Here is a 13,197-nt window from a genome sequence, read left to right as displayed (position 1 = left end):
TGGCATGTTACCAATAGTTTATTTAGCAATCTAGCGTGCGTCTTTCCCATTTCGTTTGGGCTGTCTGACTTTGAAAATAAGGCCCCCCTACCCACGTGAAAGAAAACAACCAGAAGGCAAAAATCCGATTGATAGAACACGGTGCCCAAATCCATTAATTTAGAAAAATGGAAGAGGGGAGCAAAATGGTATTTCGTAATGAATAAGCAAGACCGGGGCTATTAGAAGATAGTAAGCTGGAATTGTGTCACTGTTCATTTTTGGGCTTAATTCATGTTTAAAAAGTTACTATTTTCCAATGGAAGATAGACTTCCTCAAGCTATCCCTATTCAGCTTATTTTTCAGACCCGCCATTTAAAACATCCTCCAAGCTGTCCTTTCAAGTGGCAAATGAGAAAAGTTGACATGAGTTATTTGCTAGGCATATTGCCTGGAATTGTAACTTGAATCATAATATTTTGATCACCATGGGTTGAAAATGATTTATTCTTTACATCATTTCTGGATCAGTCACAATTGTGATAGCTCGTTTTTTTTGACCTCAATGTACTCAAAGCGGCATTACTGGACGCCCTTGGAGATCGAGGAACAACAATCAACTAGTTAGAATTTCTCTCTCAAGTTTGTGTTCAAAAATGTTCCTGCCGGCCATCCGTCTATTACGACCAAGACCTTCAGTTTAAAAGTATCCTACATTACCAAATGATAATTGCTTGCACACACATGTGACTGAAGTTCAACCAGTGCTCCCCTGAATACAAACAATTCTTGTTGGATTTCCAATATTTGATCACGTTCTTCAATCGGACTTTGATCAAATTAATAGTTTTCTTCCGTTTGTGGCAGACTTTCATTCTTTGTGGCAGGCTTTCATCCGTTGTGGTGGGCTCCCGTCTGGGATGGTGGGCTCTCGTCAAGCTCGCTGGGTTTTCTTCCGTTGTGGCGGACTTTCATTCTTTGTGCAGACTTTCTTCCATTGTGGCGGGCTTTCATCTCTTGGGGTTGGCTCTCGTCAAGTGCGGAGGGTTTTTTTGTTGTTACGGGCTTCATCCATTGTGGTGGGCTCTCGTTTGGAGTGGTGGGCTCTCGTCAAGCGCGGTGGGTTTTCTTTTGTTTTGGCGGACTTTCATTCTTTGTGGCAGACTTTCTTCCATTGTGGCGGGTTTTCATCCCTTGTGGTTGGCTCTCGTCAAGTGCGGAGGGTTTTTCTGTTGTGGCAGACTTTCATTCTTTGTGGCAGACTTTTGTCCGTTGTGGCAGACTTTCATCCGTTGTGGTGGGCTCCCGTCTGGGATGGTGGGCTCTCGTCAAGCTCGGTGGGTTCCTTCTGTTGTGGCGGACTTTATTCCTTGTGGCAGACTTTCCTCCGTTGTGGCAGGCTTTCATCTGTTGTGGTGGGCTCCTGTCTGGTATGTTGGGCTCTCGTCAAGCTCGGTGGGTTTTCTTCCGTTGTGGCGGACTTTTGTCCGTTGTGGTGGGCTCTCGTCAAAGTGCGGAGGGTTTTTTCTGTTGTTGCGGGCTTCATCCATTGTGGTGGGCTCTCGTTTGCAGTGGTTGGCTCTCGTCAAGTGAGGAGGGGTTTTTTCTGTTGTGGCGGATTTCATTATTTGTGAGGAACTTTTGTCCGTTGTGGCAGGCTTTCATCTATTGTGGTGGGCTTTCTTCTAACGTGGTGGGCTCTAACCATTCATGGTATCGCCCTGACCATCCCAGGTATTGCTTCAACCATCCAGGGCATTGCCCCGACCATCCAGTGTATCAGCTGATCCATCCAATGGCCCCCAGCAGGCAATTCAAAACCGTACCAGTGGTAAATCTGCCCAATCCGCTCATGGCAAGAGCCTCATGCTCAATCCTGCTCATGGGGATAGCCTCCTGCTGAATCCCTATGACAGGAGAGCATCAACAGAGGGCATCAGTTGATCCTACTGACTGCGCCATGTTGCATGGCCAAGTGGTGGTTCATGAATAGATGAGTTATCTCGTCATAAAACAGAAAAGGGTTAGGCCAATGTGTGCTTCCGTGTTGAAGCATTATAACTGCATTTAAAAAAACCAATGGAGTTTCATCTTTCTAAAATTGAAGTCCACATAGCAGGTGAGTATGGCAAAAAAGGGAGAGTAAGAGAATCGTGTTTGTTGATCTGTTCTTTTTGATTCAGCTTAGCCAATTCTTCAGTACAGCCACTTTTAACCACCATTAACTGTCTCGTAGAAGATGTTCAGGGATGTTATCTAGATCAAAATAAGGAAAATATATCTTTCAGAAGCAAACATATCTCCTTCCAACAAAATGCGTTATCTGTTGTAAATGATTCCACTTTCTGGGAAGTACTCATCGCCAAGATAATGCTGATAGTTATTCTATCTGCCCCTAAGATTAGAAGAAAAAATCCGATCTTCTATGTAGAAAACCAAATGCCAAAGACAAAACATGGTCATAATATGTACGCTATGGTCGCCATTTAAAAATAACTTGGACGTTTTGGTAAACTCCAATGCCAGCAAACAAACGAGCCTGCCAGAGCTTGCCCTAACTTCACTATAACCTCCATAAAAGTGAAATTAGAGCCAGTGTATAATATAAATTACGAAAGGGCCCAAATACGATGAAAAACTACATTTAATCTGTATGGTGAGAAACCATCACGCTATTTCCGCCTCTTAGAAAGCAAAGAAAACATACTTTATTGGAGTCATGTTAAACGAAGAGTGCCAACCAATCGGTGAAGAAGAGAAATTGAGACGAAACATTCACAATCATTACGGACACACTTGCAAGGATTACAAGGAAAGGGCAATAAAAATATATACATCATAGATAATAAAAGAGTCAGTCCTGAAGAGATCGATCACCTTCCCAGATTGTGATACAATTGCAAAAAAACACGTTTTTAAGACCCTCCGTACGTACCTGGTGGGTAAATTGTCCTCATTCCAAAATCTGAGAAGGATCACGTAATTTCCAAAAAATGGTATAGGCTGAATCTCCGACCTACATTACCAATAAGCGGAAGCCGGTGATCTCCAGAATTATCCGTCCAGGCCAAAAAGAACCGTTATGTTAGCGATTCTCTGAACAATGTTCAAGATGTCTTTAAGTTTGTTAACAGAAGACAAATCAATTCCCTTCTCCTTGGGGTCGATTTCCCGAAGGCTCTATGTTATGTCACATACCTAAACAAGCCATCAAGGCCCTCCCCGTTAGTGACCATCATGTTTTAGATATGCATAGATGCGGAGGATATTACAATGACAATCGATAATCTCATCAATTGACATATTTGAAGCGTTTCTCTTGGCTTCTGGACTACAAATCAAGATTGCCAAAACTGTGGGCATCTCTCTTGAGGGTACTCATGCTTCGACTTTGGGGGTTGACTAGGCATGGTCGGAAGTTTACTCTACTGGGGACCAACGTGCTTACAGATCAAGATGTTAACATGGACAAGCTGCTTAAAGACCAGGTTTTATGGCGAGGCCAGACTCGCACTCGAGTTTTTTTAATTCAAATATGAAGAAATTTCTTTAAGAAAGGAGTCGAGTCCTGAAAATTGCCTTTGACCAGTGATTGCATTAGTCTTGTTTGATTTAATGAAAAGCAATACGAGTCTTTTTCTGGACTCAAATCCAGCTGAGGGCTCGAGACCGGACTCATCGGGTCCTAAAAAAGTCTTAATGGACAAAAGACTCATTCCGCCACTTTTAAAGACATGCGAGGTGCATTTCATGAATGGTAAAAACGTGATCTTGCAATCGTCCTCAAAACTTGAGCACCGTCAAAGCTCAACTTTGCACTCCTCCAAGATCATATCAGACCCGTCGAAGAAAGTCATTCAATGAATCAAGTGTTTCTCCTTGAATTTTCATAGCTTGAAATATCTGCCAAGATCTCTCAAAATACAAAACATGGCTTGCTATGGCTGAGAGGGCACACAATACTCTAAATTTGAACATTTATATTCAAAGTCTCAAGATAAGATGTCCTGAAAGATGATCCGTTGGGACAAATTTTGAACTTATTGCTCAGAGTGGAATTAAAAGGCTTTACCATGACAATATTTTTACCTTTGGAAGTGATATTCTCATTGCCCTCTCGAATATTATTAGAAAGTGTTCCAGAAGGAAACATTCCAAGCAATAAACATTTTGGAAGTGAGTCAACGCATTTCTTTGTCCTTCAAATCAGACGGACCATAGGTCGTTACAATTACATATCTTAGTTTTTAGCGTGATCGAACAATTGGATTAACGTTATGCCCCTTTAAAGTTCGTTGGTCAACGTTATTCAAAATGAATGAATCAGCAATCTTCTGACAATTGATTACAAGAAGAGGGCTCTTCATTCATTGCGTGCCTCGTTATGTACTACTGCGTTTTGAGAGCGCTTTACTTTTCATCAAATCGTTTGATCAAGCTGAATATTACGATACGTACGCGTAATTGTCGCAACCTGCAGTTAATCTCAGTTGAAGGACAACGCAATGCATTGACGTGCGTCCAAGAATGTTGATTCTCGACCCTAGCATCCCTGTCCATATTCCAGTGGTTCATGAGTGAGGGAATCGCCATTACCATTCGTGCTGACTCCGTTCAAGTGAGGTCCTAAGGACTTCAGACATATCCTAGAATTGGATGAAAACAAAGATGAGCCCCCTTTGCGAAACGAAATGGCATGAAAGGCTGGGAATGATCATTTCAACTTGGAACGCCATAGCATTCTGCAATTCTGCAGACGAGGACACACATCTTGTTGACTGGACTTGGTGGCTCTCACAGCAGCATCAAGTCTTCCATTAACTGATTGGCAAGGTGGACGGATGCTGTCGGGATCGAGTTCGGCCAAATCAGCCTCTAACGTTAGTATGAGGGGACCGACAATAGGACTTGTCAAGTGAACCCGTTCACGAACAGCCGACGTTATTCTATGGAGTAAAATCAAAGACAACATGCCCAGTCAAACCGTACTGTCCATCCACTGAATTTTGACATTTATCTCATTTTATCTACTTCTCTAAGCAAATAGCATTGTGGTATTGAGCCAATTTGATAGTGCGTTCACCAAATTACGCAAAACATGTTAATTTTCTTGGGTTTTGTAACACAGCTCACTTAAAATAATTGATTTTTGAAATTTCAATAGGCGGATGGTGTGAGTTGACTGAGATTGAGATATTCGTCTTAGTTCTCCCTCCCAAAATGCCCAGTATCAGGGTTCTGGACCACATTTTTCCTTAAATTTCATTCACTTGGCATACCCTATGGAGGACGGTTTGACCCCAACCTTCCTCCCAAGAATGGGCTCTATGGAAATGTCCAAGATGTTGAAGTCTGGGCCCGTATTCTCAATTCGCACTTGAAGCAGGATTAAAGTTCAGTCTTAAGCACCAAAGTTAGACTTGATGAAGATTAGTCTTGAAGCCATATTCTCAAAGTTTTTTAAGTTGTCCCTGGCCAAGCTGAACTTGGTGCATGCATTTTGACTAAAACGGCAACAAAGTCCTCATTTTCCTGCAGCATGGCCAATTTCAGGGATAAGAATTAACTTGAAGAAACAGTCAAACAAATCGTTTTGAGCCCAGATGCCTTCTTGTATGTCAAATTGAATTGGGTTTTAGTTCCCTGTGAGTTCAATTTCTTGTTTAACCCAACTTTCATCCACATTTGAGCATGTTATAACGTCATTCCCTATTCCCAAGGCTGGTCCGATCAATCTTGAAAGATTGCACTTGTCAGTTGAATTAAGGGTGAATAGGAATACGGCTCTTTGAAGTTCGCACTTGATAAAGATGCTTAATATAGGGCATGTCAAGTGAACGAAATTCAATAAAAAAATGCGGTCTGACACCCTGATTTTGGGCATTTTTGGGAGGGAGAACTAAGACAAACATCACAGTCAAGTCGCACCATTTGCTCACTGAATTTTCAATCATTGAGTGATTTTGAGTGAGCAGTGATACAAAATGTACATGTCTGGTGTTGATCGGTGAACGCATTATCAAAGTGGCTCAATATCCCAATGCTGTTTGCTTAGACCAGCAGGCAAAATGAAAAAAAAAAGTCAAAATTCAATGCATGCACAGTGCAGTTTGACTGGGTAGGTTGTCTTTGATTTTACTCCAAGGAATAACATCACTTGTTCGTGAACGCGTTCACATGACCAGCCCTATAGAAGGATCAGCAAAGGTCAGCTGATTCTCCTTCTCTCTGATCAGACGATTTTTCTCTTGGGTCCCTTATTCTTATTGGCCAAGGGTTGTCAATGGCTGCCGTTATGAATAGTTCTCTTAAACAAAAAGCATCATCACTCATTCACTTGAGGTAAAATTGGGAGCCCTGCTAAGGTTCTTCAGCGTGATTATTATTTTGAGCTGTTTGCGTGGTGTTCGAGATTCGGAGAGTCAAATGTCAAAATCGAAACAGCTCTTGCGCTGGAGTCTTTTTGCAGGGTTCCCAATTTTACCTCAACTCAAGAAGTGATGGGGATCTTTGTTTAAAAGAACTATACGTAACGGCAGCCGTTGAAAACCTTTGACCAATAAGAACAAGGAACTCGAGAAAAAATATCGTCTAATCAGAGTGAAGGAGAATCAGCTGACCTTTGCTGATCTTTCTATATTAAGCACCTTTAGCATTTGATAGCTGCACCTTGAGTCGACAATACCGTGTTTTAGTCTGCATTTCAAATTCAAATTCATAAGCTCAAGTTCGAATCAAGGATACCGCTTTTTTCTGTTAGATGCACTTCAAGTAGGGGCTTGTATTTAAGTCAGCACTTCAAGACCAATTACAAATTGAGAATACCGCCCTGAAGAGGAAGGGTGCCAAAAATGTTTCCCGTTAGCCGCATGGAATGGGGTCTTTTTGGTGATCTTTTGACCTTCACACCCTGTTTTCACAACCAGTTTTCATATCAAAGATGGCCCGATTTCTGGATCCCTTCGTTTGTTGCTATTTTCCGCATTTTTGCACCCTCTAATCATAAATACCACCGTATATCATCAAAATACAAAGCGGTTCTCCCATCAGATCAATAATTTTAAACAAAAAAAAACTTATAAAAACTCTTCTTCTGGACAATACTTTTATTTCCTTCGCTTAAATTTAGTGATTGATTTCATCCTCAGTGTGATATTCTAAACGCAAAATGTTATTGCCTGCCATTCTTCCTTCTTACCCAAGCTAACTTCAATGTGGAATGAAACAGATAAAATCGATATTTCCACTCGAATTTATTATTTGAATTTGACCTTACTTCCTGCATTTTCCATCGCATCTGAGAGAAGAACATGATTCGCAGCCGGTGCAAATCTTATAGTTCTCCAACATCCAATAAACTTTTGATACGAAGCTTCTATTCTCTGCAGGTGAAGATTCGTTCCGACCTTGTTTGGTCATGAAAAGGTCATACGATCCCCCTTTCGTCCCAGATTGGCTTTCGACGCGTCCCAAGCAGTTTTATGGACCACATCCTCTTGAGCGAGATCCGTCCCACTGCGTCACATCTAGACTCACTTTGAGAAGCACACATACACATACGAGCGAGCAGACTCTATGTACTGTAGATGTCTTTATTCGACTTAGTGGCCCACAATTGGGCGCAGGAGCACTCTATGACTTGGCTTCTCGTCAAGATCTCGTGCCGCGTGTCCCGTAAAAACGTGAACCTTCACCAAGAGTTCGGAACATTCTTCGCAGCATGGGCCATTCAAAAAAAGTGCTGTTGCAGGAGTTGTGAATGGCCTCCATGGCTTACGCACAAGAGAAAGGTTGCTTGAATAGGGGCCATAGTTGGTTTGAAAGCCCCGTTTGGGATTTTTTCTCAAGACGTTTATTGGGAGAAAGATCACTTCCGGCCTTTTTATTGGTTACTTTACAAAATACAAGTTCCAAATAAGTACTCGATGGACAATGTAATTTGGCTTCCTTTGGAATGAGAATTGTTGTTTAACGCAGAGAGATTAACATTACAGGGTTTGCCCTTTTGAAAAAAAACAGACAAAACGGAATAGGTACTACTTTTTTGCGAACATGCGTAGTAAGTAATTCACATACTTAGTAATTTTACCTTTGCTGATTGTGCGGAGTACTACAGAAATAGTACCAAATCATTTTTTTCCACTTATTTTGGTCGCATGGTGGCCAAAGGTTTGAAAATAGTGTAACAGCAAAAGCACGAACAAATCTTCTTAAAACTAAAAGCTACAAGACGTAAGGTTATTGAAATAATACTTCTGAAAAATTCCATGAACAAAAAAAAAGTTTGAAGATTCTCGCTTACCTCAGAAATTGTTCGAGGATATAACGATTGAAAATGTTCCCCTAAATATTACTCGCTCAGAAACAGCACAAACAACTTTTTCCATACCCTGTACCACGTTGCACAAATTACACACTGTACACGGTAGCCTAGAAGTAGCATTCTCCCATTGCTTTTTTGATTGGTGGGTGTTGGGGACGCAAGTGAGAGACTCCCCCGGCCAGCGAAGCCAGCCATCATATCGTCCATTTTTTTCTGATAGGCAGTGCCAAAATCCACATCAGATTGGTTTTCCGTCACTAATATAGTTAATGTCGAAGAATTCCTTTGTGAAAAAGTTCGGTGAGGAGAATCGAACCCAAAATCCCTCTCGAACTAGGAAACTGTCACCGGGATTTGAACCCACGACACCTAAGATTGCGGCCTTTTTCGAATAGCCCCTTGGGGTACAATAACTCCTTTTTTAGCCATATATCTTGACTAAATTTATAACTAAGCCTGGTTCTGTGTAAGAGTATCGAAAAATATATTACAATCTTCAATATTTTGTCAATTCGGGTCGCCACTTTATGCAAATAATTATTTATTAAATTTTCATAAAGTGTCAAGGAATAAGTAAAAGACTTCGTCAGAATATTATCATGGCAATATCAACAAAGGTGTGCTGTAAAAAAAAGATGTTTTGAGTACCTGTGTGCTCTGCTTGGGATGCTAATTTGGGACGACCCTGTATTACCATATTGTACATATGTCGAGCTGATGGGAGTTCCAGATTTCCTCAAGTGTCAACCTTTCCACTTTACCCAGCTAATTGTGCTGAAACCAAATGCCATCTTGTTCCACTTTGGGGAATGGCTTTGCCCATCGAATCGAACATTACTGACATTTGGCAGGGATTCGGTGGATAAGCGCCTTGTTCCCACTTCGGTTCCAAGCAATCCCATCTTCCATGGGCCATTCTCTAGAACGATATGTAATCTTGTTTGGATTGCGTTAAGCCTCAGGAAATGCTTTGACCTCTTTTTCTACGATATAGCATGTCTGATACTTCAACAGTAATCTGGGATTTGGGATGTAAATAGGATCTCTCGGTTGCGTTCGACGATTCTTGTAGGCTCGATCAAGATCTTGAATGGATCAAAGTTCCTCGATTTCAAGGTGGGAAGCCCAAAATTCCTTTATCATTGGATAGTTCCAAGTGGCATATATGAATGCGTTGTAGAGTACGCTTCTCTGGCTTTGATGTCTGTCACTATTCAAACTGTTCGATTGAGTGGTCTAAAATGCACAATGACAAGATTAGTGAAAGACTGAGACAATTTTGGTTTCTCTCTTAGATATTGATTGGTTGTTGCAGGTAGGTGTTTCTAGATTTTAGATGAAAGCATAGGATATTTCCACAACTTCGGTGAATTACTAACAATATGCTTGGATAAGTTTAGAAATGTATTGCCTGAGAACACCTTTGAAAAGCGAAAAAGCGAACAAATTTGAATGAATTAGTCGTGCAGGTACAGGGTGCCAAAAAGCTGATGTCCCTCTAAAAACTTGACGTTTCATTTGATAAAACGTGAAGTGATTGAAATACAAATATGAAGTTTGACAATTATGAATGAGTTTTGGAACGGTATTTCAAAATTGAAAGCATATATTGATTTGCAAAATCAAACCAATCAACGATTCGAGAGTCAAATTGTATGCAAGGCTAAAGCACAGGAGTGGTCAAGGTTGGATTTCAAATCTTTCATCTATTGAATGAAGGCCAATAGGGGTTCAAACTTTTGTCAATCTGACATGTTTAACACGTCTCTGGTTCCTAGAAGGCTTACAAGCAGTCTCATGAGTAAGTTTCTCAAAATTATGCATAAAAAGGCCCTTAATATAATAAAGATGCAAAAAAGCAAGCCCAGGATGCAAGTAAGGATGCAAATCAACTTCAAAGATGCTTTATATTGTTATGGCATGCTAAGATATCTTGAGCAATTTGTTAAGCTGGACACATATTTTCTAACAACATGCTCTGAAAAGTAATACAAAAAAAAACTTTCATAAAAATCACAGGTGTTGTCAATACGACAGACAGCTTTGACTTGTCCCCCTAAGTAATCAAAAGCCAGTAAGGACACGTCAAGTTTGGATGGCTGGTGTCATGAGGTCCGGCATAGGTACTGAGATCACATCATGGAAGGAACATTCAAGTCACTCCCGGAGATCACGATTTTTTATACCAAAGGAAACCTACTTGTTGTTATTTTAAGTCAACTTCAGCCAATGCCATTCTTTGAAAGTCTCACTGGGCTGCTGTTTATGCGGTTTTGTTTGATAAAATATGCTCATTCAACATTTTCCAGTGTGTTGTACAATCGTTGTTGTCCTAGGAAAGAGATGGCAGGTGGGACCCTGAATTGTCAAGTGCAGGCATACCCTAGGGGTGCCAATTTCCCATCAAAATAACGAAAATGCAAAGTTTTGGCCCAAACAATAGCAGTCAAAAAAGCCTAAAATGCATAAAACTGTGAAAACGTACCAACAATGCAAATAATGCAAATAAAGGTTCAGGATGCAAATAAATTGTTTTTGCATTAGTTTAAGAACACTACTCATGAGAAATGGAAAACTCTTATCAGGTAAACTTTGTGGTCAAATTTTGAGCATCTTGGTTCCTTTTTCCAAGGGGAAAGTCAAGGGGATTCGATCCACTCTCTCAATTTCGGATGGCTAACCTCCATCACTCTTGTTTTGTAAGCTCTTTTCCATCTTCCATGCTAGAACTTTGAAATTGCTTCTTTTATTAGAGCTAAATATGGAATACTTAAATACTTAAAAAGTGCTTAAAAATGTTTTTGAAGACTTCACTTAAAATATTAAAATCAGTTAAGTATACCAATCACTGAACGATTTATCAGACAGAGACATGACTTTTCTGACACCCTGTTACTCTAGCGTAGCGATTTGAAATCGGTCTAAAAAACAGGTGATATCTTTCTAAGTTAACCTATCTTGATAATGCTTTTATCTGACTAAGAACCTCTACACATCACCTATACTCCTTTATCAACCATAACATGATGTCGGTGTGGTCAAATAATAAGCAATAAAAAATGCTCCACAAATCTGAGAAAACAAATTGAGGTTTTAAGCATAAGTAATCGTACATTCATTGGTCAAAAACGACGATGAAATGCGGTATCGCCACTAGGGTGATAGGAATGGTTCATTCGAAGATATGCATCTTTATCATTTGCATGTTTTTCAATGTGTCTCAAATGGCAACATATATTTTGGATTTAGTTGAGTTACGACTTTGAAACAATAACCAGGATTTTAACATAATGAAAACTATATTTTGAGTCGATCCTGATGTGACTATGTATTTTGATATACATTACAATAATAATTCAATTCCCCAAGAGTAAAGGCCGCTGTCAATGATAAAAGGATCCGGCTTAAGGACAATATAAAAGAATTTTTTCATGCCAATATAAAATCTGAACTAAGTACAACTGAACTTAAAATAAAATGCTCTAACACACTATTGGTTAAAGGCAAATATATATTTTTTTACATCCTTCGCTCAGGCATATTATAGGAAATAAGTTGATTTTCAAATCAATTAATGTACTTATGAAAGGGCGACTCCGGAAGAGACGGAAGTCGGAGGATCCCTCATATTGTGAAATGATTTCAAATTGTTCAAATATCATACACTTTATGTATGATTTACACAATTTGCATACTTCACAATTACTTATATCCTGTTTTGACCAATGTTGGTTCTTTTTATGGCGCAATCTTCTGGTGCATTTTAAAAGATTATAATTCTACTATGAAAAATTCAATATTTTGGTGGGCACCTTAGCTTATCCTTATCCAAACACACTAACAAATAAATAAGAAAGGTCAAACCAATCAGACCTCAAGTGTTGATTTTTACCTCTTCTCATTTTGGCTTGAAGTACTTTTTGACATTTTCGTCTTTAGTTTAAGAGCAGAGCTACTTACAGTACTTTGGAGATGGGTTTTCTTTGATGGTAAAATTCATTTGTTTGTTGTTGGAGAGGCTCGTCATAGAGATTGATAGAGATGATTCTAGAGATGATTGCCTGTCTAAGTTGTTGAGTCATGTCTTATGTTGCCTGATGAACCAACCATTTCCATAGAAAAAAAACCGGACCTGCCCAAACACACAAACACAAGGAGACTATTTCAACAATTGCATGTAAGACCATCAATGATATCCAACTGTTTGCCTAGAAATTTGTGGTTGAGGCCAATCGAAATGACTAGATAATAGCGGATGTTGGATTTTTGAGCACAATCTGTCCACTTTAAAGCCAGGGAATAAATCTTAGATCGTTAAAAGATCCAACTTATGTAGTACAGTATGGCCTTTTCTATTTCTAGGATGCACTTCTTGGCTTTAAAAAATTGGGCTCAGTTTCCAAAGGAAACCGAGCTAAGCCAACCGTCATTCTTTGAGTGATTGGACTTAGTACCCTTCAATGAAAAATTTAAGCCCATAACAAAAGATTTCAATTATTGGAAAATTACAAAATCCACGTGTATCCCCTTTTTTGATAAATTGAAGAATTACTATCATTTTCATCTTTAACCTTTGATATATTTCTTATTTCTTTTAGCTTTGCAGGTGTGCCAACAACTGGAAGATAAATGCCCTATTAAGCTCAGGATTATTAGGTGAACAAGTTCCGAAGGGTGAACTTTACTAGGTAATTACATTTTTCTTTAACACATGCTTTGAACCAATATGACTCCAAACCATTCAACTTCTAGCGAACATACAAATAAAAAAAGTCATATTGCTACAAGGTATCAGTACTAAAGTGCTTCAACAATCACCACGATCGAGCGCGTTCAACGGCTTGTACTTTAAAAGAACCCGTTCCTTTCTTCATGTGGTCACCCTGAACTGACT

The sequence above is a fragment of the Tigriopus californicus genome, chromosome 6 (assembly GCF_007210705.1).
Source record: "Tigriopus californicus strain San Diego chromosome 6, Tcal_SD_v2.1, whole genome shotgun sequence".
Taxonomy (NCBI): Eukaryota; Metazoa; Arthropoda; class Copepoda; order Harpacticoida; family Harpacticidae; genus Tigriopus; species Tigriopus californicus.
This window is presented reverse-complemented; position numbering follows the sequence as displayed.